Raw genomic sequence first — 27,256 nt, 5'->3', positions numbered from 1 at the left:
ATGTCACAATGTGGTCCCCTCAAGGGGGACTACTGGGGTCTAAGGCGTGCTTGCGCCACACCCTAGCACCAGGTTCCTGGGCAGAGCTGCTCTGGATTTGGCAGCAGGCAGTCGCATTCCAATTAGTCACAGTGTCCTCCGGGATCAGAGGAAGCTCCCAAAGCCTCCGCTATGTTCCCCGCAGGAGTCAGGGTGGGCCTGGAACCTAGGGAGGAGTGCAGGTGAATAAGGCCAGTCTGTCCCACCTAGGGTGTCAGCATTTTGTTACTGACCTTCCTGAGTCGGTACTCCACAAGGGTCTTTCTGCTTTTAGGCTGGGAGAGTCGACTGGGTTCTCGCGAGGTGGGGCGAGATCTCAGTGCCAGGCAGAGCGTCTCTGCACACGGCCCGTGGCCGCCATCTTGGATGGAGCCTTGTGGGCGGAGCTTCTGCACACGCCCCACCCCTGTAGCTAAGGTGCAGGTGTAGCCTGTTTTGCATCAGTAACTCTGGACTGAAGATCCGGATACAAGGCCTCTGCTGCCCCCTGCCCGCTGCCCGCTGTGAGCCAGAGAGACTAGACTCCGCACAGAGGAAAAGAAAGGTAAGACTTTATTTTATTACCCAGATTCTATGTTTATTTCCCGTGAATTGTTCATGGGCTTGGCCTGTGATGAGGTCGGAGGAGGAGCATTGATGGTAGAACTCCAGGAGCTAGGAGCTGAGCGTTTCCTAGCAGCCAGGGGCCTGCTGCTGGGAGGTCAGAAATGAGGAGGTTTTTGATGTCCTTTCAGAAATCATGGTGGATTTTGTTACCTTTTTTAAAACTTTTTTTTCCTTTTTAAATTGAAGTATAATCGATTTACAACGTTGTGTTAATTTCTGGTGTTAACAAAGTGATTTCCTGGAGAAAAATCTCCTTTTAAGTATGTTAAACAGTGAATGACATGTGAATAAGTGCTAGCCACTGCAGACTGCAGACAGCTCTCACCAAAGGGTTTTTTTTTTTTTTTCCTATTTTTATTGGGGTATTTGTTGTTTAGTCGCAAAGTCATGTCCGACCCTTCGCGACCCCAGGGACTGTAGCCCGCCAGGCTCCTCTGTCCATGGAATTTCCCAGGCAAGAATACTGGAGTGGGTTGCTGTTTCCTTCTCCGTTATTGGAGTATAGTTGATTTACAATGTTGAGTTAGTTTCAGGTGTACAGCAAAGTGAAGCAGTTATGTGTATACATGTATCTACTCTTTTTTTAGTCTTTTCCCATATAGGCCATTACTGAGCAGAGTTCTCTGGGCTATATAGTAGGTCCTTGTTACCTATCTATTTTATATATAGTAGTGTATATGTCAGTCCCAATCTCCCAATTTATCCCTCTCTCCATCCCCAGGTAACCAAAGTTTGTTTTCTACATCTGAGATTCTACCCCCAAAGGTTTTAACGTGCAAGGAAAGAGAGAGATGAGAGTGTGGAGTTTGGGATAATTTACCCCCCCCCCCCCATGAAGATAGAAAGTAAATTGTGTTTATTTGCTGATTAAAATAATCCAGGAAAGGGTCAATTATTTATGCTGGAGAGAGGAGCTTATTGCTGGGGGAAAATATTTGAGGATGAAGAAGAGAAAACCTTCATAAATGGTTAGAAAACTTATTCTTAGATAACAGGATCTGTAAATATACTTTGTCATCTCCAAGTGAACCTCTGCAATTAAAAAGTAGTTTTTCATTAAAATGTTATCATTTAAAATGTTGAATTTGACCAAATTGAATGCCTCAGAAGAACTGAGATGGTTTTAAAAAAATAACAGTTACAAGGAGGGAGTTGTTCATATAAAGTTTCTGTAATTTTTTATGATGAGGAATACACAAAGTGGCCAGTGGAGCAGAATACAATATCAGGAGTAAGCCTCCCTGGTGGCTCAGACAGTAAAGAATCTGCTCACTATGCGGGAGACCTGGGTTCGATCTCTGGGGTGGGTAGATCCCCTGGAGAAGGGAATCGCGACCCACTCCAGTATTCTTGCCTGGAGAATTCCACCTGTAGAGGAGCCTGGCGGGCTATAGTCCATAGGGTCACAAAGAGTTGGACATGACTGAGCAACTAACTCACTTTCAGGAGTAAGCCTAGAAACATAAATCAGAAGTTAGTATGTGTCAAACTAGTGGAGAAAGCATCCTTCATTAAAAAGTCATCTCACAACTTGTTGACTCATAACTGCTGAGCCATTTGGGGGAGGGAAGATTAGATCATGCTGCCACATCATATATTAAAATAAATTCCGGGTGCATTAACACTCTTAACAGACCAGACACCATAAAATACTAAAAGAAAGCGTTATGGGCTTCCAAGCATATTTTCAAAGGTAAATAGATATGTAAATAGACCGATGGAGGGATTATGTAAAAATTAAAATCCTCATGGTAAGATCCAAAGATGAAAAACTCTATGTGGTTATGAAAACATGCTTTGGATGAGAATTTAATGAGAAAGGAAAATAATCACAAAATGTCACATTATTAAGCCGTAAACTAAAAGATTGTAGAAGATCTTACAGTCCTTACTTTGCAATAAAAATATTTATACATGCAAAGAGTGGAGGAAAAATTAATTAACTGTGTATTTCAAGGCAAAGAAGTCACCTATAGTGTCAGTTTTTATTTTTTTAGAGCTTTTCTGTAGTTCTCAATACACATGTCATAAAAATAGGGGGGAAATAGTAGTACTTTTTTCAAGTTTGAACCACTACTGGCTGTTTTAGGTAGTTTATATTAAAGTCAAAATCTTAAATATCAAATAGCTTTGTAAGATTATACTTACATTCTATTTGCAAAAAAAATGGGAAAAAATCCTTATAATGTACATCAAGCACTGGGTACTTGTACATATATTTCTTTTCATAGCTGGAATTGAATAGCCTTGCCTTTGAACAAAATACAATTCAGTTCAGTTGCTCAGTCATGTCCAGCTCTTTGTGACCCCATGAACCACAGCACGCCAGGCCTCCCTGCCCATCACCAACTCCCGGAGTCCACCCAAACCCATGTCCATCAAGTCAATGATGCCATCCAACCATCTCATCCTCTGTCGTCCCCTTCTCCTCCTGCCCTCAGTCTTTCCCAGCATCAGGGTCTTTTCCAATGAATCAGCTCTTCACATCAGGTGGCCAAAGTACTGGAGTTTCAGCTTCAACATCAGTCCTTCCAATGAACACCCAGGACTGATCTCCTTTAGGATAGACTGGTTGAATCTCCTTGCAGTCCAAGGGACTCTCAAAGAGTCTTCTCCAACACCACAGTTCAAAAGCATCAATTCTTCGACACTCAGCTTTCTTTATAGTCCAACTCTCACATCCATACATGACCACTGGAAAAACCATAGCCTTGACTAGACAGACTTTGTTGGTAAAGTAATGTCTCTGCTTTTTAATATGCTGTCTAGGTTGGGTCATAACTTTCCAGATATTGGATAATGTTGTGTCTGTTCTGCTGGGTGCTTGGGTAAGGGAAGGCATTTTTCTTGAAGTGGTACATCTTGTTTCTGTTTCAATCACTGTTTTACCTGTATTCACTATATTCAATACATTACCTGCAGTAACATATACCACAAACTTAGTATCTTAAAACAACAGACATTTATATTCTCACTGATTTGGAAGCTGGAAGTCTGAAATCAATATCTCTGGGCTGAAATCAAGATGTCAGAAGGGCCACCCTCCCTCAGGGACTTTAAGGAACAATGTGTTTATCATCTCTTCCGGCTGCTGGTGGTTGGTGGTGGTTATTCCGTGGTTTGTGGAAACATCTCTCCCATCTCTGCTTCTGTCGTCCCATGCATTCCCCTCTTCTGTGCTGTTATCTCTTTCTGCTCCCCTTTTATAGTGCATTTAGGGCCCACCCCTAAATTCTCTTAATCCAGGATAATCTGGTCATATCAAGATCTTTAATAGCATCTGCAAAATGTGTTTTCTTCCATGTTGTTGTTGTTCAGTGGCTAAGTCATGTCCGACTCTCTGCAACCCCATGGACTGTGGCATGCCAGGCTCCACTGTCCTCCACAATCTCCCAGAATTTTCTCAAATTAATGTCCATTGAGTTGGTGATGCTATCTAATCTCATCCTCTGTTGCCCTCCTCCTCCTTTTGCCTTCAGTCGTTTCCTGCATCAGGGTCTCTTTCAGGGAGTCAGCTCTTCACATCAGGTGGCCAAAGTACTGGAACTTCAGCTTCCAGCTTCAGTCCTTCCAATGAATGTTCAGGGTCGATTTCTTTTAGGATTGACTGGTTTCATCTCCTTGCTGTCCAAGGGACACTCAAGAGTCTTTTTTGCCATATGAGGTGACTTTCCCAGGTTCCAGGGATTAGGGTGGGGTTCTCTTTTCAGGATAGAGGGTAGTGTTCATCAACCCACAGTCACTCAGAGATGTACTTAGTCCTAGGACAAGACCTTCAGTCTGGGACCAGGAGCAGCTTCCTACTCTAGGCAAAGGATGGTAACTGAGTGAGACTCCCATCTTTCACTCTCTGCTAGAAGCCAAGGGAGGGGTGTGACAGTCAACAACTCCCAGGAAGCAGTTTCTGGGCAGCTCTCTCCAGAATCATGAACTCTGACTTCCAGCTGCACTGGTGGGCGGTCTAGGCAACTGAAACTCAAGTTTGGACTCAAGGAGACAGTGGGGCCTCCTCCATAGTCTCAGATAGAAGGTCATTGGCTCATCAGAGGGTCATTCTCCTGGGGTGGTCATCAGCCTACGATAAGTAGTGAAGTTAGAAGAAAGCCAAAGTGAAGAAACCTAAATGCAGTGTTTTAAAATCCCTGACAGCAAGAGATCAGAAATAGCTAGGGTTCCATTCGAATGAGGTCAGTTTTACCTCATTGGCTGGCAGGAGCCCATGCCTTCTAATATAATCCCATTTGAGAAAGTTGAGGGTGTAGATTTATTGTTTATCTCTCTTTTCTGATGATTTTATGTTTTTTTTTACTTTTCATATAAAAGTGTTTTATTACTTTTAATATAAAATTTTAGTGTCTTAGGCTTGAATCCTGGAACACAAACACTGGATTTTAAGTATTTTAGAAATGAGAGACTGAAACACTTTCTATGTCTACACATCAGCTTTACTAAGAATCAAAAATGATAGGAAGCCAGCCTAGAGAAAGACTATGTCTTGGTGAGCAGGAATCTTCAGTTTCTTCCTTCTGTGCTTCATGGGCATGTGTGCACCCAGGGTAGCTGTGACAGTTGGCTGCCCATTTGAAGCTAGTGGATCTGCAGAGAGTTGAACAAAGGGACTCCCAGATTTTTATTATCTACGCTGCTGGAATAGCCACACCAGGACCTAGAAATAGCTTGTTACCATGGTGATTTTGCCGCTCAGAACATGATGTCACCCAAGCCTCATGTCTGAGTCTCAAGTCATTAAATACTTGGTGATTCATATTTATGGGACTACAGTTTTCTGTGCTGTACCACAAGTTATGATATTTTTCTTTGTGCCTGTTTCAGGACCTAGGAATTTCTCAAGTGTATCACTTGGGGGCTTTCCATGTGCAGGTGTGGCCAGGGGTTTACCAGTATCTGATCCCTAGCTTCAAGCTACATCTAACTCCACTCTCATATTTCCCGATTGCTTGTTTGATATTTATGGCTGATGGTTCTGCCATGACTTCAATCTTGATACATTTTTCCCTAACAAGATTATCTATGCATCTCAATATTTCTACATTCATCAAAACTTTCTACTGTTCATTTTGCAACAAGGCTGAATATCTTGGCATCACATCTGATTATTCTATTTGTTGTTCTTTGTTTCCAAGCAGTTGCCCTTTGCAGTTGTTTGTTTAAAATATCTCCTTCCTTTGACTCCCACTATTTCCTAAAGTTTAGTCTAGAATCTCACAGGGCCTCCAAAAGTAGCATTAACATACTTTGTGCCTCTGTTTTTCCTATTCCCCTAAATAGGGCTGTGTACTCAGGTAGACACATTTTTAAGGATACAGAGGAAGATCCCAGACTCCCCAGCTCAGTTGGCTACAAAGGTTATCACTGAGGGTCTATTCCATTGATACTTGTCTGTAAAATCATTTCTGTAATCAACATTAACTTAAAAAGATATGAGGCAACTAGGTATTCGGCAAGCTCAGCATGAAAAAATACTCAAATACAAAAAAACTGGATGAATTGAGGGACTGAGAACTTCACCTTACATGGTCTGGGAATGTCATGGTCTGAAAATCACTGATTTCATACTTTGTTCCAACTTCAAAGGCCTTAACACATTTATCAGTCATTCACATTTTAGAGTAAATGGATGCCTTAGCTTCTTTGAAGAAGCCAGTCATAATAAGGTGGAGGATAAAAGTAATTAAAAATTACTGTTGGAGAGGAGGAATCATACATCAAAAAAAGAATTCAAAGAAGGAAGGAGTGTAAAAAAACAGGCTTTTCCTTCTTAACTATTTTGAATGCCTATGATAAATTTAAAATACCGTATCCTGTTCATTCAATAAGGATCTGATGAGAACACAGATACTATGTGTCCATCTCTGTAGTCGAAACTGGACACAGAGAAGTAAGCAAAATGGACAACTTTTTACTTGCCTATATCCTAGTAAGAGAGAAAAGCAATAGACATGTAAACAAACAGAATTCACGAATGAATCAATAAAGTGATGCTTGCTATGATGGAATTAAAACAGGGTGCTCTGATAGTGACTGAAAGTGGCTGCCACTCAGATTGGATGGCCAAGGAAGACCTCTTGGTGGAGTTTATCATCGACCTGAGACCCAAATGATAAGAAGATACCAGCCAACAGAAGATTCGAGAGAAAAGTGTTCCAAAGAGAGAGAAGATAGCCTGTAGAGACCCAACTATAAGAAGCTCATTGTGTTCAAGGAATGGCCAGTGTGACCGGAAGACAGCAAAGAACCATGCAAGATGAAATCTAAGGTGGTCAAGCCTTTCAAAGTTTTGGGGGTGACAGTGGCAGTTTGTACATTATTTTAAAGGAGTTGGGAGCTTCCACTGAAGGGCTTTAAGCACAGGTATAACATGATATGATTTATACCCTATAGAGATCACTCAGGCTGCTGTGCAGAGGATAAATGGGTTGTGAAGGGAAAGAAGGCACCTCCTGAGCGTCTCTCTAAATGAGAGATGATGATGACTTGGCTTGGATTGTGGCAGTGGGATTGGCTTATTATGGTTGAATTTAGGAAAAATTTTGAATTAGGGGTGTCACTGCTTCTGGATTAGATAGATGTTGGTTGAGAGGATGGCTTGGTATCTTTGCTTGAGCAGCTGGATCACTCATGGCACCATATGGAGATGAGAGATGCATAGGACAAGTTCTCTTGAGATGTCTATTTGACATCCCAGTGGAAGTTTTAGATCAGCTCTAGGTGGAGTTCAAGTCTAGACATGTCAGTTAGAGCCCTGCCAACTTATTTAACAACAAGAGACTGAGAGACTACACCTGATTTCCTGGGAAGAGAGTGGAAAGAGAGAGACGAAAAGCGGAGCTCATTATCACTTTAATCTTCTAAAAATACTCTTTTACTGACTGTTTTCCTGCTTTCTTGCTCAATGATTCTAATTTTTTCCCATTTTTCCATGCTAAATTATTAGCATGTAATTCACTTTAATGTTTAAAGTACTGAATGAAATTTCTATATCCTTTCTAATTACTCCAGTCTACCCTGATCTTTCCATAGTTGAGTTTCTGTACCTTTCTGGTTAAGGAAGAATCAACCTTATCTAAAGGGGTGTCTGGCCTTTGTCCTCAACTATTGCAAAGTGATTAATATCCTGCCTCAGGGAAGTATCTTTGTTTGCCTGGGGGCTCTGGCCACTGGACAGTCTTAATAATGTGATTCATGTTGAAGCCTTATGTGGCATCAGTTCTGGCCCCTGGAGGGGCTGGATACCAAAGGGAGTGACCCCACCTCAGGGAGAAGCTGGGTAGTAAAGGTCAGTCATGTAGGTGGCATGGGATTGAGTCACAGTAGAAACTCTGGACACCAAAGGCTGAGGTGAGCATACTAGGTTGGTTGTACACCTGGCATATTATCACACGCAGCAACTGGGAAGATTTGACTCCATCCACAAGTGCACAGGGACAGGATAACCAGAAGCTTTGCATTTGGAAATTTCCTGGACTCTACCCTTGGTGTCCCTTCCCTTGGCTGATTTTAATCTGTGTTCTTTCCCTATAATTAACTATAACTGAGTATAACAGCTTTCTGTGAGTTATCAGACCTAAGCATGATTTTGAAGAACTGATGCTTTCAAATTGTGGTGCTCAATAAGACTTTTGAGAGTCCCTTGGACTGTGAGATCAACCCAGTCAACCCTAAAGGAAATCAACCTTGAATACTCATTGGAAGGACTGATGCTGAAGCTCCAATACTTTGGCCACCCGATGCAAAGAGCTGACTTGTTGAGAAAGATTGAGGGCAGGAGGAGAAGGGGGTGGCAGAAGTTGAGATGGTTAGATAGTGTCATCAACTCAATGGACATGAATCTGAGTAAACTCTGGGAGATGGTGAATGGCAGAGGAGCCTGGCATGCTGCAGTCCATGGGGTTGCAAAGACTCAGACACAACTTAGTGACTGAACAACAACAAAGCATGATTTTGGAACCCCCCTGTTATAGACTGAATGTTTTTAACCCTTCCCAATCCATAAGTTGAGATCCTAATCCCCAAAGTGATGGCATTTGGAGGTTGGGCATTTGGAGATGAAGTCATAAGGGTGGAGTCCTCATGAATGGGATGAGTGTCCTTAGAAAAGGGACCCCAGGGACCACCTCTTCTGCCATATGAGGACATAGTGAGAAGACAGCTGTCTATGAACCAGGAAGTGGGTTCTCACTAAACACTCAATCTGCTGGTGCCTTGACCTTTCAGCCTCCAGAACTGTGAGAAATAAATGTTTGTGGTTTAAATTTACCCAGTCTGTGGCATTTTTATTATAGCAGCCTGAACTATGATATGCTCTGAATTTGAAGTTGGTGTCCAACTGCATGGTCTGTTTGGTCTGTTTGTTCTAACTTGGTCATTGGCTCTACTCTTCCCATCTTCATTTTGGCAGCTAATCACATACTTATTTCCTTGTTATTCAACTTTTTTTCTGTTTCTGTGTCCGCCTCAACCAAGAGTGGATCTCCTAGAGAGCTTTTGTATCCTTAACACTTAGCATAATCTGGGGGCTCTTAAGTTCTCAGGGCTTCCCTGGTGGCTCAGCAATAAAGAATCTACCTGTTAATGCTGAAGACATGAGTTTGATCCCTGAATCAGAACGATTCCCTGGAGATGGGAATGGCAACTCACTCCAGTATTCTTGCCTGGAGAATCCCACGGACAGAGGAGCCTGGCGGGACACAGTCCATGGGGTCACAAAGGGTCATACACAACTTAGTGATTAAACAATGACAACAAGTTCTCAATATATGTGTTCAATTTCATCATTATGTCAAGTCACTAAAAGTTTGGGGATCACAGCAATACCTTAGAATAACCAGCTGAGAACTTACCTTCAACACATCAACTATTCCAATACTTAATAAAGATGGAAACTTCAAAAGTGTTGAATTTTTTCCTTTGTAAATTTTTCTTTCTTTCTTTCTTTCTTTTTTTTTTCAGAGCCAAGCATAGATTGTGTGTGCCAAGATTTGGTGAAAAGAACTTTATTGCAAAGTTACCAGCTTTGAGAATTTGGTCCTCATAAAGAGTCTCTATAACCTTCCATGAAACATCAGGAAGGGGCCAGTTTAATAATGACCCTACCTGTGTTCTAGGGCACAACTAATGAGAATCTCTTTAACGGAGGGGATGAAAATTGAGAATTTAAGCTAGATCTTCAGGTATTAATGTATGAATTGTTTTAATGACTTCTTTACAGTCTGGCTCCTCGTTTTGTCTGAAACTTTAAACGGTTGCCAGTTTCATAAAGGGAAGTAGCTATTTTATTTTCTGAAGGTATTAGAAAATGTAGAGACAGGGCCATGTTTTCTTCGTAACCACGATGACTTTGTGCCAAAGTCTAAAATCCATTACCAGATAACCAGAAGATGGTACACTGGACCCGGGCAGGCTTGGATGCTCTGCACAGATCTCTCGTGCTGTGCAGGTCATTACTTATTTTTGGGTGGTTATCAAGGGTGAGAGGTCCTCACCCTATCAAACACAGCTAGTTTAATAATGTCCCCTTTGAAAAGCAGTTTAGTCTCTCAAAATAGATTTTTAAAGACTTCCAATGAAAGGCATCAAAAGAAAGAAAGATGTATTTTAACCATAATTTAGTAATTCTCCAACCTTGATTTTTGGCTTTCCTTGCTGCCTAAGTGGTCATATATTTTATAAGCCTTGCTAATTTGCTGTTAAATTTGCTATTTATATGATCCTAGATGATTTGCTGGACTTCATTGAACAGAAAAGAATTTTATTAGCAGCCAGTGCTTTAAGAGAGGTTTTTTTTTCTTTTTTTTTTTTTTTAACACCATCAAGGCCACTTTCTCAACTTATTGACAGCTTTATGAGTGTAGCTGGATAAAGAACAGTTTCCTGTGTCCAAAGCGGTCTTGCATTCCATGGGGCAAAAGCTCGGACTTTTAATTAGGATGTAAGAGCCTTCCTTTCTCTCCCCGCATTCTCTGGGGGCATGGAGCAGTTACACTTGCATTTAGATAGTTAATCACTTTTCCAGACTTCAGTCCACCGAAATTAGGGAGGTCTTCAGGGCCCATGTTTACCTGGATCTGGGCCAGCCCAAGATGGTATTTATTTCTGCACATCTGCAGTTTGTATATGTGCACACATGGTTTTGCCTTTCTAATTAATTGAAGGTATTTTGCCTACTGCAAAAATTGTCAAATGAGTTCTGTTTAGAATCTTCTCTGAGCGAGCCCTCTGTTGGATATTTTTCACAAGAGAATGAAATACGCCGTAGACTTTTCCTGGATGTGTTTCGTCTCTGCATCGAGTACCTGGCAAATTCTCCTCATTCCTTTCTCTCTTTTGTCCTGACCTTAGTATCCAGCAGATTTATAGGAGTTTTAAGGTTTTATGTTCCTGTTAAAATTTTCCTTATTGTTATAATTCTATCCAGCAAATTCTCTTTTCAACATGGTGTTAAGGCTTTGATTATGAAAATGGGACACCAAAGAGGGAACGAATATTTGGGGGCTCACAGTGGTAGCCGGGTTGATATATTTTGCTAGTGTTTGATGTCTTTTGAAGAAAGCGTTTGCTTTCAGAGTATTCCAGCTGGCTGTCTTTGGTCCCTTGCTCTGTCTTCACAGACACACACTGTCAGCAGTCACTGTGAATGGACTTCTGCCAAGGGTGTGGAGAAACTTGGTCTCCAGGGTCTTGCTTGATGGTGTGACTCCAATAACAGCAATACCAGGACCACCTGAAACCTATTCACTTATTTAAGTAACCGGCAGGCTGTGGATAGGAAGATGCTCTTCAGGGAATGTTTCTGAATTGCACCCCCCTCCCCCGGCTTTTTTTTTTTTTTTTTTGTAACCATGTCAAGAAGACCTATTTCTTCTTTTTTTAACCACAGGCTCTTTTTATTCAATTTTGCTTGTTTTTAGTTGTGCAGGGTCTTCGTTGGTGTCCGTGGGCTTTCCTCTAGTTGCGCTGAGCAGGGACTGCTCTCCAGTTGCGCTGTGCAGCCTTCTCATTGCAGTGTCTTTTCTTGTTGTGGAGTGCAGGCTTCAGTAGTTATGCATGTGGGCTCAGTGGTTGTGGGTCCCTGGCTCTAGGGCGCAGTTGCCATAGTTGGCGGCACATGGGCTTAGCTGCTCCGCGTCATATGGGATCTTCCCGGACCACGGATTGAACCTGTGTCTCCTGCATTGGCAGGAGGATTCTTTACCACTGAGCCCCCAGGGAGGCCCAAGAAGAAAGTTAAGAGTTTTGTTTTATTCAGCAGGAATTCTTAGAACTTCAAGCCCAGGAGGCAGCAACTCAGGTAGCCCTAAGAAATTGCTCTGAGGAGATGGGGGAAGAAGTCAGGTTATATAGAAGTTTGCAGCAAGGGGCAGGTAATGTGAATATCAAAAGACTACTGTTAATTAAAGAAAACCAGATATCTCAAAGCATTTAGCCCTCTTCTGTGTGAGGGAAAATGCAAGCCTCTGGGTTTATTAATCACTTCTTTCTTATGCATCTCAGCTATTTGGGGCCAGCATCCTGTGTTTTTACACCCCCTCCCCACCCCCACCTGTCTGTTAAGAGTGTCTGTAGGGACTGTAGCTTGCCAGTAGGTTCTTCTTGAATTCCCTTAGGACTCACCGGCTTACACGTGGAGGGCCAGAATCTCAGATAGCTGTGACATCCTTGTTTATCGATATGGCAGGAGGTATTCCATTTCACAGTTTCATAAGAAGACCTATTTCTTGACTCAAAAATGAACATAAGCAAACAAACAAAAGTATAGATTTTGATCCATGGCTTAGAAATCTGGCAGCTTAGCAATGCTGTTGGTAAACTTCAACCAAATCTCATTGTTTGGGACTGCAACATCGAGGGCTATTGTAATAATCTCAAATTCAAGGTCTGCCTGCATCCATTGGTAAGTTTCCCCATTCTTTTTAATTTCCATCTTGTCCTTGAGGAACTCATACGCATATCAGCATTTGCAAACATCTACACAATCTACGAACTGTGAAGAACTGACTCATTTGAAAAGCCCCTGATGCTGGGAAAGATTGAAGGTAAGAGGAGAAGGGAACGACAGAGGATGACATGGTTGCATGGCATCACCGACTCAGTGGACATGAGTTTAAGTAAACTCTGGGAGTTGGTGATGGACAGGGAGACCTGGTGTGCTGCAGTCCATGGGGTTGCAAGGAGTCGGATGTGACTGAGCGGCTGAACTGACTGACTGACACAATTTACACCTAGCAACCTAACCCTGATAAATCCTGAATGTGCTGCCCTATGAGCCATTTGCTTAGAACATGCTGACAACTTCCTTGAAGTCATAACCAAGTTACAGAATGCATTAAGCACCCAGGACGCATTCCAGTCTGGGGCTTTGCCGTGTCAATCATTTGCATTGTTTCCAGAATATCAGTACTTGTAGCTGAGGGCAGCTAGTGCTAAAATGTCATCTTTTTTCCTTAACAGATTGCAGTGAAAATCAGTTCTCTTTGAACTTGTGCAAAATGAGCATTTATGTTATGGGCTACTTTCTACTAGTAATTCCATAGCCTGAGCTCTAGCATCTCTGGGCAAACCTATCCTGCTGCTATATTCTTGCTTAAATCAATAGAATAGTAAAATTGAGTTTTAATAACTTCCCTTTCCATCTGGTGATTCTGGCAACTATGTTTCTTTTCCTAGTCTAGACAGTCACTCTGCTTGCTCATTTTTAGCAAGTGGTCTCCTGATGTTCCTTTTGCTGCTCAAGATTTCTTTCTTTTTTTCTTTCTTTTTTTTTTTTTTTTAAACAAATCAGTGATCCTGATCTAGAGATTCTGTGCAGAGTAAGTCAGCCTGGGAGCTGGGGAGCCTCTATTTAGCTCTTACCCCTGGGCCTCTCTGGTGGTTCAGACAGTAAAAAATCTGCCTGCAGTACAGGAGACTTGGGTTTGATCCTTGGGTTGGGAAGATCTTTTGGAGAAGGGGAGGGCAACCCACTCCAGTATTCTTGCCTGGAGAATTTTCTAGACGGGGGAGCCAGGTGAGCTACAGGCCCTGGGGTCACAAAGAGTCAGCGACTAACACTCTCTAGCTCTGAGAACTTGGCTATATCATTTCACCTCTCTGAATCTTTGCTCACCCAATGAACAGGACCAAATGCTCCCCTGAGGCACTTCCCAGTTTGATTTTGCTGTCTCCAAAAGGCAGCTTTATCTAAGGGCATTCTCAGTGCAGAAATAGGCTTCAAGGAGCAAAACATGTAGTCTCGTTTCAATGCTTCCCTTTCTACCTTTTAGCTGACAGTGCCTAGGAGATTGCGATACCAATTCAGTGTATGTGATGTATAGAATATTTCAGAAAATATGTCTTAAACTTTCATCTATGCATTTTAGGTCAGATCTTGAGTGCTGTGATCTTCATTATCAAACAGTGTACGGTTTTCTTTCTTCCTTCTCTCCTCCCCGTTTTTTCTCCCTCCCTTATCCTGTGGCAGGACAAATAGGAGACAAAGCTCCTTCAGAAAGATGTCCCTTGACTCATTGTCCACTGCCCACACTCATACACTCAGCCATGTTCTCCAACTGATCTGCATGCCCTATGGATAAACGGACAGGCAAGGCCAATGGATTTTCCTAAAGGCTCCAGAGTGAATGATAGAATCAAACAGGAAACTTGAATGTATTCAATAGATGAGAGTATGCTTCTTATGGGCTTCCCAGTGGTTCTGGTGGTAAAGAACCCTCTTCCTGATGTAAGAGATGGGGGTTCGATCCCTGGGTCAGAAAGATCCCCTGCAGGAGGGAATGGTGACCCACTCCAGTATTCTTGCCTGGAGAATCCCATTGACAGAGAAGTCTGGTGGGTTACAGTCCCTGGGGTCATAAAAGAGTTGGACATGACTGAAGTGACTGAGCATGCAGACATGCATGATGCTTATGTGGATCCATTTGTCCCATATTTTCTTCTCTTTGATGTTTTATATTAACCACACCCATTTTTAGTTAAGAAATAAGTACTTTTTTTGAGAAGCTATTTAAGTTTTCTTATTTTTTATAATGATGTTTAATTCCTTCCATCTTCCCTTCTTTTCACTTTTTCTTTTTCTCACTTCTCTTCCTCCCTCCCTCCCTCCCTGTTTCTTTTCTTTTTCTCCCTTCCTATGCCTAAGCTCTTCTCTCCAGTTTATCACTTGAAGCTTTGGCATTTCTTTTTTTTTTTAATTAATTAATTTATTTTAATTCAGTTCAGTTCAGATCAGTTGCTCAGTCATGTCCGACTCTTTGTGACCCCGTGAATCTCAGCACACCAGGCCTCCCTGTCCATCACCAACTCCCGGAGTTCACCCAAACTCATGTCGGTGATGGCATCCAGCCATCTCATCCTCTGTTGTCCCCTTCTTCTCCTGCCCCCTATCCCTCCCAGCATCAGGGTCTGTTCCAGTAAGTCAACTCTCTGCATGAGGTGGCCAAAGTATTGGAGTTTCAGCCTCAGCATCAGTCCTTCCAATGAACATCCAGGACTGATCTCCTTTAGGATGGGCTGGTTGGATCTCATTGCACTCCAAGGGACTCGCAAGAATCTTCTCCAGCACCACAGTTCAAAAGCATCAATTCTTCAGTGCTCAGCTTTCTTCACAGTCCAACTCTCACATCCACACATGATCATTGGAAAAACCATAGCCTTGACTAGACGGATCTTTGTTGAAGTAATATCTCTGCTTTTTAATATGCTATCTAGGTTGGTCATAACTTTCCTTCCAAGGAGTAAGAGTCTTTTAATTTCATGGCTGCAATCACCATCTGCGTTGATTTTGGAGCCCCAAAAAATAAAGTCTGACACTGTTTCCACTGTTTCCCCATCTATTTGCCATGAAGTGATGGGAACAGATGCCATGATCTTAGTTTTCTGAATGTTGAACTTTAAGCCAACTTTTATCACTCTTCTCTTTCACTTTATTTTAATTGGAGGATAATTATTTTACAATATTGTGGTGGTTTTTTGCCATACATTTACATGACTCAGCCAAGGATATACATGTGTCCCCCTGTCTTGAACCCCCTCTTCCACCTCCCTCCCCATCCCATCCCTCTGAGTTGTCCCAGTGCACCGGCTTTGAGTGCCCTGCTTCATAATCGAACTTGGACTGATCATCTGTTTCACATATGGTAATATACATGTTTCAGTGCTATCCTCTCAATTCATCCCACCCTCGCCTTCTCCCACAGAGTACAAAAGTCTGTTCTTTATATCTGTGTCTCTTTTGCTGTCTTGTGTATAGGGTCATCGTTCTATTGTTCTAAATTCCATATATATGCATTGCTGCTGCTGCTGCTGCTAAGTTGCTTCAGTCGTGTCCGACTCTGTACGACCCCAGAGACGGCAGCCCACCAGGCTCCCCCGTCCCTGGGATTCTCCAGGCAAGAACACTGGAGCGGGTTGCCATTTCCTTCTCCAATGCATGAAAGTGAAAAGTGAAAGAGAAGTCGCTTGTTTTTCTTTCTGACTTACTTCACTCTGTATAATAGGCTCCAGTTTCATCCACCTCATTAGAACGGATTCAAATGTGTTCTTTTTAACAGCTGAGTAATATTCCATTGTGTATATATACCAAAGCTTTCTTATCCATTTGTCTGCTGATGGACATCTAGGTTGCTTCTATTTCTTGGCTATTGTAAACAGTGCTGCGATGAACACTGGGGTACACATGTCTCTTTCAATTCTGGTTTCCTCAGTGTATATGCCCAGCAGTGGGATTGCTGGGTCATAGGGCATTTCTATTTCCAGTTTTTTAAGGAATCTCCACACTATTCTCCATAGTGGCTATACTAGTTTGCATTCCCACCAACTGTGTAAGAGGGTTCCCTTTTCTCCACACCCTCTTCAGCATTTATTGTTTGTAGACTTTTTGATAGCAGCCATTCTGACTGGTGTGAGATGGTACCTCATTGTGGTTTTGATTTGCATTTCTCTGATAATGAGTGATGTTGAACATCTTTTCATGTGTTTGTTAGCCATCTGTATGTCTTCTTTGGAGAAATGTCTCTTTAGTTCTTTGGCCCATTTTTTGATTGGGTCATTTATTTTCATGATATTGAGCTGCTTGTATATTTTTGGGGATTAATTCTTTGTCAGTTGCTTCATTTGCTATTATTTTCTCCCATTCTGATGGCTGTCTTTTCACCTTGCTTATATTTTCCTTTGTTGTGCAAAAGCTTTTAAGTTTAATTAGGTTCCTTTTTTTTTTTTTTTTTTTGGCTTTTATTTCCATTACTCTGGGAGGTGGGTCATACAGGATCTTGTTGTGATTTATGTCAGAGTGTTTTGCCTATGTTTTCCTCTAGCAGTTTTATAGTTTCTGGTGTTACATTTAGATCTTTAATCCATTTTGAGTTTATTTTTGTGTATGGTGTTAGAAAGTGTTCTAATTTCATTCTTTTACAGGTGGGTGACCAGGTTTCCCAGTACCACTTGTTAAAGAGATTGTCTTTTCCCCATTGTATATTTTTGCCTCCTTTGTCAAAGATAAGGTGTCCATAGGTGTGTAGATTTATCTCTGGGCTTTCTATTTTGTTCCATTGGTCTATATTTCTGTCTTTGTGCCAGTAACATACTGCCTTGATGACTGTAGCTTTGTAGTATAGTCTGAAGTCAGGCAGATTAATTCCTCCAGTTCCATTTTTCTTTCTCAAGGTTGCTGTGGGTATTCAAGGTTTTTTGTATTTCCATACGAATTATGAAATTATCTGTTGCTAGTTCTGTGAAAAATACCGTTGATAGCTTGATAGGGATTCCATTGAATCTATAGATTGCTTTGGGTAGTATACTCATTTTCAATATATTGATTCCTTTGATTCATGAATGTGGTATATTTTTCCATCTACTTGTGTCATCTGATTTCTTTCATCAGTGTTTTCTAGTTTTCTATATATAGGTCTTCTGTTTCTTTAGGCAGATTTATTTGTAAGTATTTTATTCTTTTCATCACAATGGTGAATGGGATTGTTTCCTTAATTTCTCGTTCTGTTTTCTCATAGTGTATAGGAATGTAAGGGATTTCTGTGTATTAATTTTATATCCTGAAACTTTGCTATATTCATTGATTAGCTCTAGTAGCGTTCTGGTTGTGTCTTTAGGGTTTTCTATGTAGAGGATCATGTCATCTGCAAACAGTGAGAGTTTTACTTTTTCTTTTCCAATCTGGATTCCTTTTATTTCTTTTTATTTTCTTATTGCTGTAGCTAAAACTTCCAAAAGTATGTTGAATGGTGGGAGTGGGAGTGGGCACCCTTGTCTTGTTCCTGACTTTAGGGGAAATGCTTTCAATTTTTCACCATTGAGGATAATGTTTGCTATGAGTTTATCATATATGGCCTTTATTATGTTGAGGTATGTTCCTTCTATGCCTGCTTTCTGGAGAGTTTTTTAATCATAAATCAGTGTTGAATTTTCTCAAAGGCTTTCTCTGCATTGATTGAGATAATCATATGGCTTTTATCTTTCAATTTGTTAACGTGGTGTATCACATTGATTGATTTGTGAATATTGAAGAATCCTTGCATCCCTGAGATAAAGCCCACTTGGTCATGATGTATGATCTTTTTAATATGTTATTGGATTCTGTTTGCTAGAATTTTGTTGAGAATTTTTGCCTCTATGTTCATCAATGGTATTTGGCATTTCTATTCATTAGTGTGTTATTTCCCCAGGCATTTCTTTAAGAATTTCTTTACAGTGTGGGAGACCTGGGTTCGATCCCTGGGTCGGGAAGATCCCCTGGAGAAGGAAACAGCAACCCACTCCATTATTCTTGTCTGGAGAATCCCATGGACAGCAGAGCCTGGTGGGCTACAGTCAATGAGGTCACAAAGAGTTGGACATGACTGAGTGACTTCACTTTTTCTTTAAGAATAGAACATTGGTGGGGGGTGGTGAGGTGGTGGTGGAGAGTATAGTAAAATCACAACTACTTGGCTCACTAGTTATTCAGGCTATTTATCCTCACGTCCTGCTCAGATACTCCTCCTGAAATGAACCTTGTTTAGTTCTACTTCATCTTACACTATCTTTTCACACCCGCAGCCCTGTACTTCATTCATCCATAAATATTTATGAAGCACCTGCTGTATGCTAGATACCAACACTGAGACAGTTCTGAGCTCTGCTCCTAGGGAGTTTGGAATCTACTGAGGAAAACATGAAAATCAAAGTAAAAACAAATATAATGTTGATGAATGTGATAAATGATTGACACCTGAGAGAAATGTGTTGTGGGGAAGAACCAGAGGAAGGTAGTGCATATAGATAGGTTAAGTGGGGAAGGTCCTCATAGCTCAGTTGGTAAAGAATCTACCTGCGATGCAGGAGACCCCAGTTTGATTCCTAGGTTGGGAAGATCCACTGGAGAAGGAATAGGCTACCCATTACAGCATTCTTGGGCTTTCCTTGTGGCTCAGCTTGTAAAGAATCTGCCTGCAATGTGGGAGACCTGGGTTGGATCCCTGGGTTGGGAAGATTCCCTGGAGAAGGAAAAGGCTACCCACTCTGGTATTCTGGCCTGGAGAATTCCATGGACTAAGTCCATTGGGTCGCAAAGAGTTGGACACAACTGAGTGTGAGTTGGACACACACTTCACTTCACTGCACTTCCATGAAGATACAAGGGTGAGGGAGGGAAAGCCAAGCTGAGCAGGTCACATGCACAACCAGGTGCCAGGCTCCAAAGATGTGCCTTGATAATGATGTTCAGCTGCTAAGTAGTGTCCAAATCTTTGAGATCCCATGGATTGCAACATGTCAGGGTCCCCTGTCCTTCACTATCTCCTGAAGTTTGCTCAAATTCATGTCCAATGAGTTGGTGATGCCATCCAACCATCTCATCCTCTGTTGCTCCCTTCTCCTCCTGCCCTCAATCTTTCCCAGTATCAGAGTCTTTTCCAATGAGTGGGCTCTTAGCATCAGGTGGCCAAAGTATTGGAGCTTCAGCTTCAGCAACAGTCCTTCCATTGAATATTCAGGACTGATTTCCTTTAGGATGGACTGGTTGGATCTTCTTGCAGTCCAAGGGACTCTTTAGAGTTTTCTTCAGCACCACAGTTCAAAAGCATCAATTCTTTGGTGCTCAGCCTTCTTTATGGACCAACTCTCAAATCCATACATGATTACTAGAAAAAGCATAGCTTGGTATATGGAGTCTATTTAAGATGAAGACATTTCACTTAATAAAAACAAAAATACTGAACACATAACCTTTTTTAAAAACATCTTAATTTTATATTGGAGTAGAGTTGACTAACAATGCTGTGATAGTTTCAGGTGTACAGAAACTGATTCAGTTATATGTATGTCCATTCTTTTACAAATTATTTTCCCATTTTGGTTGTTATTACATAATATTGAGCAATTTCCTGCACTATACTTCCCTTGTGGCTCAGCTGGTAAAGAATCCACCTGCAATGAGGGAGACCTGGGTTCAATCCCTGGGTTGGGAAGCTCCCCTGGAGAAAGGAAAAGTTACCCACTCCAGTATTCTGGTCTAGAGAATTCCATGGACTGTATAGTCCATGGGGTCGCAAAGAGTCAGACACAACTGAGCAACTTTCACTTCACTCCCTGTGCTATACAGTAGGTCGTTGTCAGTTATCTATTTTAAATATAGCAGTGTGTACATGTCAGTTGCAAACTCTCGAACTTTCCACCCCCAGTCTTTCCCCTATCCCTGATAATCAAAAAAGTTCATTCTGTAATGGGGAAGGTTCTCTTTTAAAGAAAAAAAAAATTAAAAAATACAAAATTAGATGTAAAAGTGAATATGTGTTTAGAATGAGAAAGAAAGCACAACAAATCATACATTTTAAAATGCTGAGAAAAATAATGAAAACTGGGAAAATAACATATTTTATTAATTTACTGCCAACATACTTCTATAAAAGATTTCCCCTGATGTTAGCAGAATTCAACCTTTGGTTCACCTCTTCACATGACAGTAATTTTGTTATATCACTTCCTATCGACAGAATAGAAAGATAATTTAGTTTATCCTCCAGCGTGGTTAATGGAAATTTTATTTATTATTAAGAGTTTAAAAGTTTCTTTCATCTTTATAATTTACCGGTGGTCTTATATAGGTTTCTAGGTTTGTTTATCAAATCTGAGAAGACCTCTCAAGGTTATGTCATGCATTTTGAGCCATATGATTTTGACACGGCATATCAGATTTTCTTGTGTGGTTACTAATATAAATACTCTTTGAATGGATGACTAATTATTCAGCTTTTCTTTGATGGCTTTATGTCATGATGCTAGAGATGGCACAGAGATGGTAGTAGTATTGATATTTCTGGAAGTCATTCTTATTTGGGAGCCATAAATAATAACTTACCTCTATGTGGAAGTGACTACAAACCATGTACATGTATCTAACTAGACTCCAAGTGTAGTCCCAGCTTAACTTCTCCTTGGCTCAATGCCCAGATCCACCTGAAACAAAAGGAAGTGTGATGGAGGAGAAGCAGGCAGAGTGTCAACAGTCTTAACCAATTGTGGTTACAGCACCTTACTTTTGCAAAATTTTACAAAGCACATGGCCAATGCGCATACTATCAGGGCTCTTTCCAAGTCTTGGCAGAGGCTGGTGCAAATGAGGGACCACAAGACACATCTTATCGGCCTCAGAGGACATCTGCTGCAAGATGGCCAAGGTGAAGACGGGCTGAAGGGATCCTGCCTGGAGACACAGACACCTCAGTGGGGCTCTGACCTAAGGTGGGTCCCTGAGAATGAAAACAAAGGCATATCTGATTTTTATATCTCTTTTTTAATTAAAATATTTTTATTGAATTATAGTAGATATACAATATTCTGTTTCAGGTGTATAGCATAGCAATTCAGATATATATTAATAATATATAGTTAATCATTAATATATTTGTTGATAATATAATTAATTATTAATACAATATGTTAATTGATAATTATTAATTGTTGCTGTTTAGTCACTAAGTCCTGTCACCTTCTTTGCGACCCCATGGACTGTAGCCCTCCAGGTTCCTCTGTCCATGGAATTCTCAAGGGAGGAATACTGGAGAGGATGGCCATTTCCTTCTCCAGGGAATCTTCCTGACCCAGTGATCAAATGCAAATCGCTTGCATTGACAGGTGGGTTCTTTACTACTGAGCTACCAGGGAAGCCCAATAATTGTTAATTAGTATATTAATTATTAATTAATATATCAATTATTATATTAGACACATATATATAATTCTTTTTAAGATTCTTTTCCCTTATAGGTTATTACAAGATGTTGAGTATAGTTCTCTGTGCTATTTATAGTAGGTCCTTGTTGGTTATCTATTTTATGTATTGTACTAAGGAGTTTGGAATTAACATATATACAGTACTTTATAGCTCTCCTTTAAGGGGGAACATAATTGATAGGTTTTGGTGATTTCTATTTAGGGGAGGGGGAAAAGTAGGAAAGATGGATCATTCAACTTTCTGACTTGAGTAACTGGAGGAGATTGTCATTGAGATGGAAATCTATCTCTTGATTAGGAGATAGACTTGTGAATGTGATTGAGTTGAGAAAGGCCCAGTGATAACTGAGTTGGCAACAGTGGTCGGAAGAGAAACCTGGGAGATGGTGGGGGCAGTGATGGGACTGGGAGGTTGGTGGTGCTGACCATCAGTGGAATGTTGGAGCTGGAGCCAGGCAGTGGCCACTGCTGCAGCCAGAACAGCCCTCGAGTAGGGTCGAAAACCAGGTTAACGACCTTGCAGGTTACTGCAAGCTTGGCTTGAACCAAACCCTTCTCTTCCATGTGTACCAGCTTAGGTGCCTCACTCACAGTTTTCACCAAGCCTTCCATTCAGCTTAATTTGGCATGTTTTGTGATAAAAGTTCCTGGGCCAAACTTTATAGGTCTTTAGTAGACTAGCTCTCTCAGTTCACAACCAAGTAACAAATCAGGACTTCTCCCCTGACCCCAACACACTTATGTAAGTTTTAGTCGCTGAGTTGTGTCCAACACTTGTAAGACTCCATAGACTGTAGCCTACCAGACTCCTCTGTCCATGGGATTTCCTGGACAAGAAATGTAGTGGGTTGCCATTTCCTTCTCCAGGGGATCGTCCTGATCCAGGGATTGAACCTGCATCTTCTGCACTGGAAGGCAGATTCTTTACTGCTGAGCCACCAGGGAAGTCCGTATGTAAGTCCTAGCTGTTTCTTCTCATTATCTTTCTTCTGGTCATTGTTGTTAACCTTTTCTTCCTTACTTATACTTTTTTTTTATTCCAATTTTATTTCTATAATCATTTAAAATATTCTTATTTATATCTAATAAAAACAACCTCTGAAGTAATTTTTTAAAATAATTTGCATTAAATAGAATTTATTTTAACCACATCTTGAATTTGAAAATATTTTATAATGCAATCATAATTTTTTATTTATGCTATTTTCTTCCAGTTTTACTGAGGTATATTTGACATACAATGCTGTATATGTTTAAGGTGTACAGCCTAATAACTTGACATACATACATTTTGTAAAATGATCACAATAGGTTTAGCTAATATTGTCATCTCACATAGTTACCATTTTTTTTCTTATGATGAGAGCTTTTAGGATTTACTCTCCTAGCAATTTTCAGATGTACCATGCGGCATGGTCAGCCATAGTCATCATATTGTCCATTACATCCCCTGCTGCTGCTGCTGCTGCTGCTAAGTCGCTTTAATCGTGTCCGACTTTGTGCGACCCCATAGACGGCAGCCCACCAGGCTCCCCCGTCCCTGGGATTCTCCAGGCAAGAACACTGGAGTGGGTTGCCATTTCCTTCTCCAATGCATGAAAGTGAAAAGTGAAAGTGAAGTCGCTCAGTCGTGTCCAATTCCTAGCGACCCCATGGACTGCAGCCTACCAGGCTCCTCCGTCCATGGGATTTTCCAGGCAAGAGTATTGGAGTGGGGTGCCATTGCCTTCTCCGATTACATCCCCAGTAGTTATTTATCTTACAACTGGAAATTTGTCCTTTGTGGCCGCCTTCATCCAACTCTCCTATCTGAAGTCTTTTCAGATATAATTCTATTCTTTATTATATTGATTTATTCTCACTCATGGTGTCTTTTTCTTTGTATGGTTTGTCATTATATATTATTTTGTTTTTTATTCTGGACAATATTGTAAAGTAATTAATCTCCAATTAAAATAAATAAATTTATATTTTAAAAAAAGAAAATTTATCAGTAGGACAGTGAGAATTCTTTGAGGTCTAAGTTAAAGACAATATCTTTGAAAAAAATTGCGCTTAATCCTGCCCACAGGCATTATAAATTCGTGGAATCATTTTAAACTAACTTCTTAGCTTGTTATTTACTTTGCCTGTTTTTATAATAATCCTACAACATAAATGTGGACCTCAAATCCATATAAAAGCCAGGTCATAGTTGCAAATTATGAAGAAAGATTTTTGTTTTCATTTCACCCAGAGATAAGGACATGCTAGGAAATTTTCTTTGGTATCTGCTTTAGCGGGTGTATTTCAGTATTCCTGCTCACCCCCCACACCAGTTCTCTCTCTCACTGAAGATGTCCTCTAGTCACAGGAATTTTTGTATGTAATTCTTTACTTTGTCTGGCAAGGGACATTTTCTGGGAGGGAACATTCCTAGACGCTGTCTCCTTTCCCTGGGCAGTTGTTAAAAGCAAGTATTTTGGTAACAGAGTAATATGGGTGCCCTTTGGGTAGTCAACAGCTTCAAAGCTCACGTTGCCAGACGTTGCCGGTTTCGTGCATTTGCTCTGTAATTGGCCTCTGAGGATTTTCCTTGTTTTCTTGCCAGCTCAGGCACACATGTTAAATAGTCATTTTTTGATATTTTGTTGCTAGATGGTTGTTCAGGTTATTGCTGGAACTGGAAGCCAACCATGACTTTCTTAAACAGTTCCCAGCCCTGCAACACAGTTTCTAATTTGCCTTTCTTTTCTCTTGTTGACAAGAGAATGGTGTGTCTTTACTATATTCTCAAATTATGCAGCCTATCTATATGGAATCTACTTCCTTCATAGCAATTCCCTAGAGATTCCCCAAACCTCCTGCTTCTCTACAGATCACAGATTCATCAGCTGTCATCCTGAGATCGCCCATCTCTGCTTGCTAGAGTAAACCTACTATTACTCAGATCCAATGGCTTCCAATTTTTTATTTCTGTACTTTGTCCTCTCATGAAAGAACTCCTCAGTTATTGGACATTTCTCAGTTGATTCACATCTAAAAAGGTCTTTATTTAATTCTCAAACTTGACTGACTGTTTGCTTCGGTTCAGTTCAGTTCAGTTGCTCAGTTGTGTTTGGCTCTGCGATCTCATGGAGTACAGCACTCCAGGCTTCCCTGTCCATCACCAACTCCCAGCGCTTGCTCAAACTCATGTCCACTGAGTCGGTGATTCCATCCAACCATCTCATTCTCTGTAGTCCCCTTTTCTTCCTGCCTTTTCCAGCATCAGTATCTTTTCTAATGAGTCAGTTCTTCGTATCAAGTGGCCAAAGAATTGGAGCTTCAGCTTCAGCATAAGACCTTCCAATAAATATTCAGGACTGATTTCTTTTAAGATTGACTGGTTTGATCTCCTTGCAGTCTAAGGGACTCTCAAGAGTCTTCTCCAACACCACAGTTCAAAAGCATTAATTCTTCAGTGTTCAACTTTCTTTATGGTCCAACTCTCACATCCATACATGACTACTGGAAAAACCATAGCTTTGACTATATGGACCTTTGTTGGCAAAGTGATGTCTTTGCTTTTTATTATGCTGTCTAGGTTTGTCATAGCTTTTCTTCCAAGGAGCAAGCGTCTTTTAATTTCATGGCTCCAGTCACCATTTGGTTTGCTTAGGTATGAATATAGCTTCAGAATAAATGATCCAGACTTCTGGTTTCAGTTCCAAAATTTAAAGAGCTTGGAGGTCATCATTCTTATCCTTATAACAGGAAAAGAGCTGAAACACTGAAAATCATGCTTTTCTCAGACCCATTAGAGAATTGAGGTCTCAGGGCAGATTGCTACTCATGAATCTGGAAGGAATGGTGAATCTAGAGCTAACATCTGTTTCCATAGAGCAGGAGTCACTGGAGCCTTAAATTGGTAGAGACAATGACATGGTAATTTTGATGATTTGCTGGAGACAATGTAGAATAGCATGAAGTGGAAACCTCCTAGAGCCTGCAGTCCGGCATGTCCTCTTCCACAGTCATGGATTTTACTTCTAGGGACCTCACCAGGTGCTCATCATGAAGAGCTAAGAAAGATCCCTTGGTGACGAGAAGAGGAAGGGAAAAGCAAACATTGGAAGATGCCCAAAGCAAACTTTGGAAGATGCTCAAAGCTGTCTCTATAACAAAGACCTACTATCCAAGGGGAAAGATGTCACCAGAACCTTATAAAACCTAGGTTAAAGGCATTTACACACTCCCAACCCCACTAGGAAAGATATAACCATCTGAATGCAGAGTTCCAAAGAATAGCAAGAAGAGATAAGAAAGCCTTTCTCAGCAACCAATGCAAAGAAATAGAGGAAAACAACAGAATGGGAAAGACTAGAGATCTCTTCAAGAAAATTAGAGATACCAAGGGAACATTTCATACAAAGATGGGCTCGATAAAGGACAGAAATGGTATGGACCTAACAGAAGCAGAAGATATTAAGAAGAGGTGGCAAGAATACACAGAAGAACTGTACAAAAAAGATCTTCACAACCAAGATAATCACGATGGTGTGATCACTCACCTAGAGCCAGACATCCTGGAATGTGAACTCAAGTGGGCCTTAGAAAGCATCACTACAAACAAAGCTAGTGGAGGAGATAGAATTCCAGTTGAGCTGTTTCAAATCCTGGAAGATGATGCTGTGAAAGTGCTGCACTCAATATGCCAGCAAATTTGGAAAACTCAGCAGTGGCCACAGGACTGGAAAAGGTCAGTTTTCCAATCCCAAAGAAAGGCAATGCCAAAGAATGCTCAAACTACTGCACAATTGCCCTCATCTCACATGCTACTAAAGTAATGCTCAACATTCTCCAAGCCAGGCTTCAGCAATACGTGAACTGTGAACTTCCAGATGTTCAAGCTGGTTTTAGAAATGGCAGAGGAACCAGAGATCAAATTGCTAACATCCACTGGATCATAGAAAAAGCAAGAGAGTTCCAGAAAAACATCTATTTCTGCTTTATTGACTATGCCAAAGCCTTTGACTGTGTGGATCACAATAAACTGTGGAAAATTCTGAAAGAGATGGGAATACCAGACCACCTGACTTGCCTCTAGAGAAACCTGTATGCAGGTCAGGAAGCAACAGTTAGAACTGGCCATGGAACAACAGACTGGTTCCAGATAGGAAAAGGAGTACGTCAAGGCTGTATATTGTCACCCTGCTTATTTAACTTATATGCAGAGTATATCATGAGAAACGCTGGGTTGGAAGAAGCACAAGCTGGAATCAAGATTGCCGGGAGAAATATCAATAACTTCAGATATGCAGATGACAGCACCCTTATGGCAGAAAGTGAAGAGGAACTAAAAAGCCTCTTGATGAAAGTGAAGGTGGAGAGTGGAAAAAGTTGGCTTAAAGCT

The 27,256-nt window shown here is 41.0% G+C and overlaps 1 long non-coding RNA gene across 1 annotated transcript in view; it reads left to right on the top strand.

The window, feature by feature from the left end:
* Window positions 1–353: 353 nt before the first annotated feature.
* The window catches only part of LOC112583715, a 46,746-nt gene continuing 19,843 nt past the window's right edge, over window positions 354–27,256 (top strand). Inside the window, exon 1 of the long non-coding RNA XR_003107887.3 lies at window positions 354–583. This is a non-coding gene — a long non-coding RNA (uncharacterized LOC112583715). The remainder of the gene's footprint in view (window positions 584–27,256) is intronic.

Source organism: Bubalus bubalis, chromosome 3 (genome assembly GCF_019923935.1).
Source record: "Bubalus bubalis isolate 160015118507 breed Murrah chromosome 3, NDDB_SH_1, whole genome shotgun sequence".
Taxonomy (NCBI): domain Eukaryota; kingdom Metazoa; phylum Chordata; class Mammalia; order Artiodactyla; family Bovidae; genus Bubalus; species Bubalus bubalis.
The sequence above is the reverse complement of the archived record's forward strand: the minus strand, read 5'-3'. Positions and strand labels throughout refer to the sequence as shown.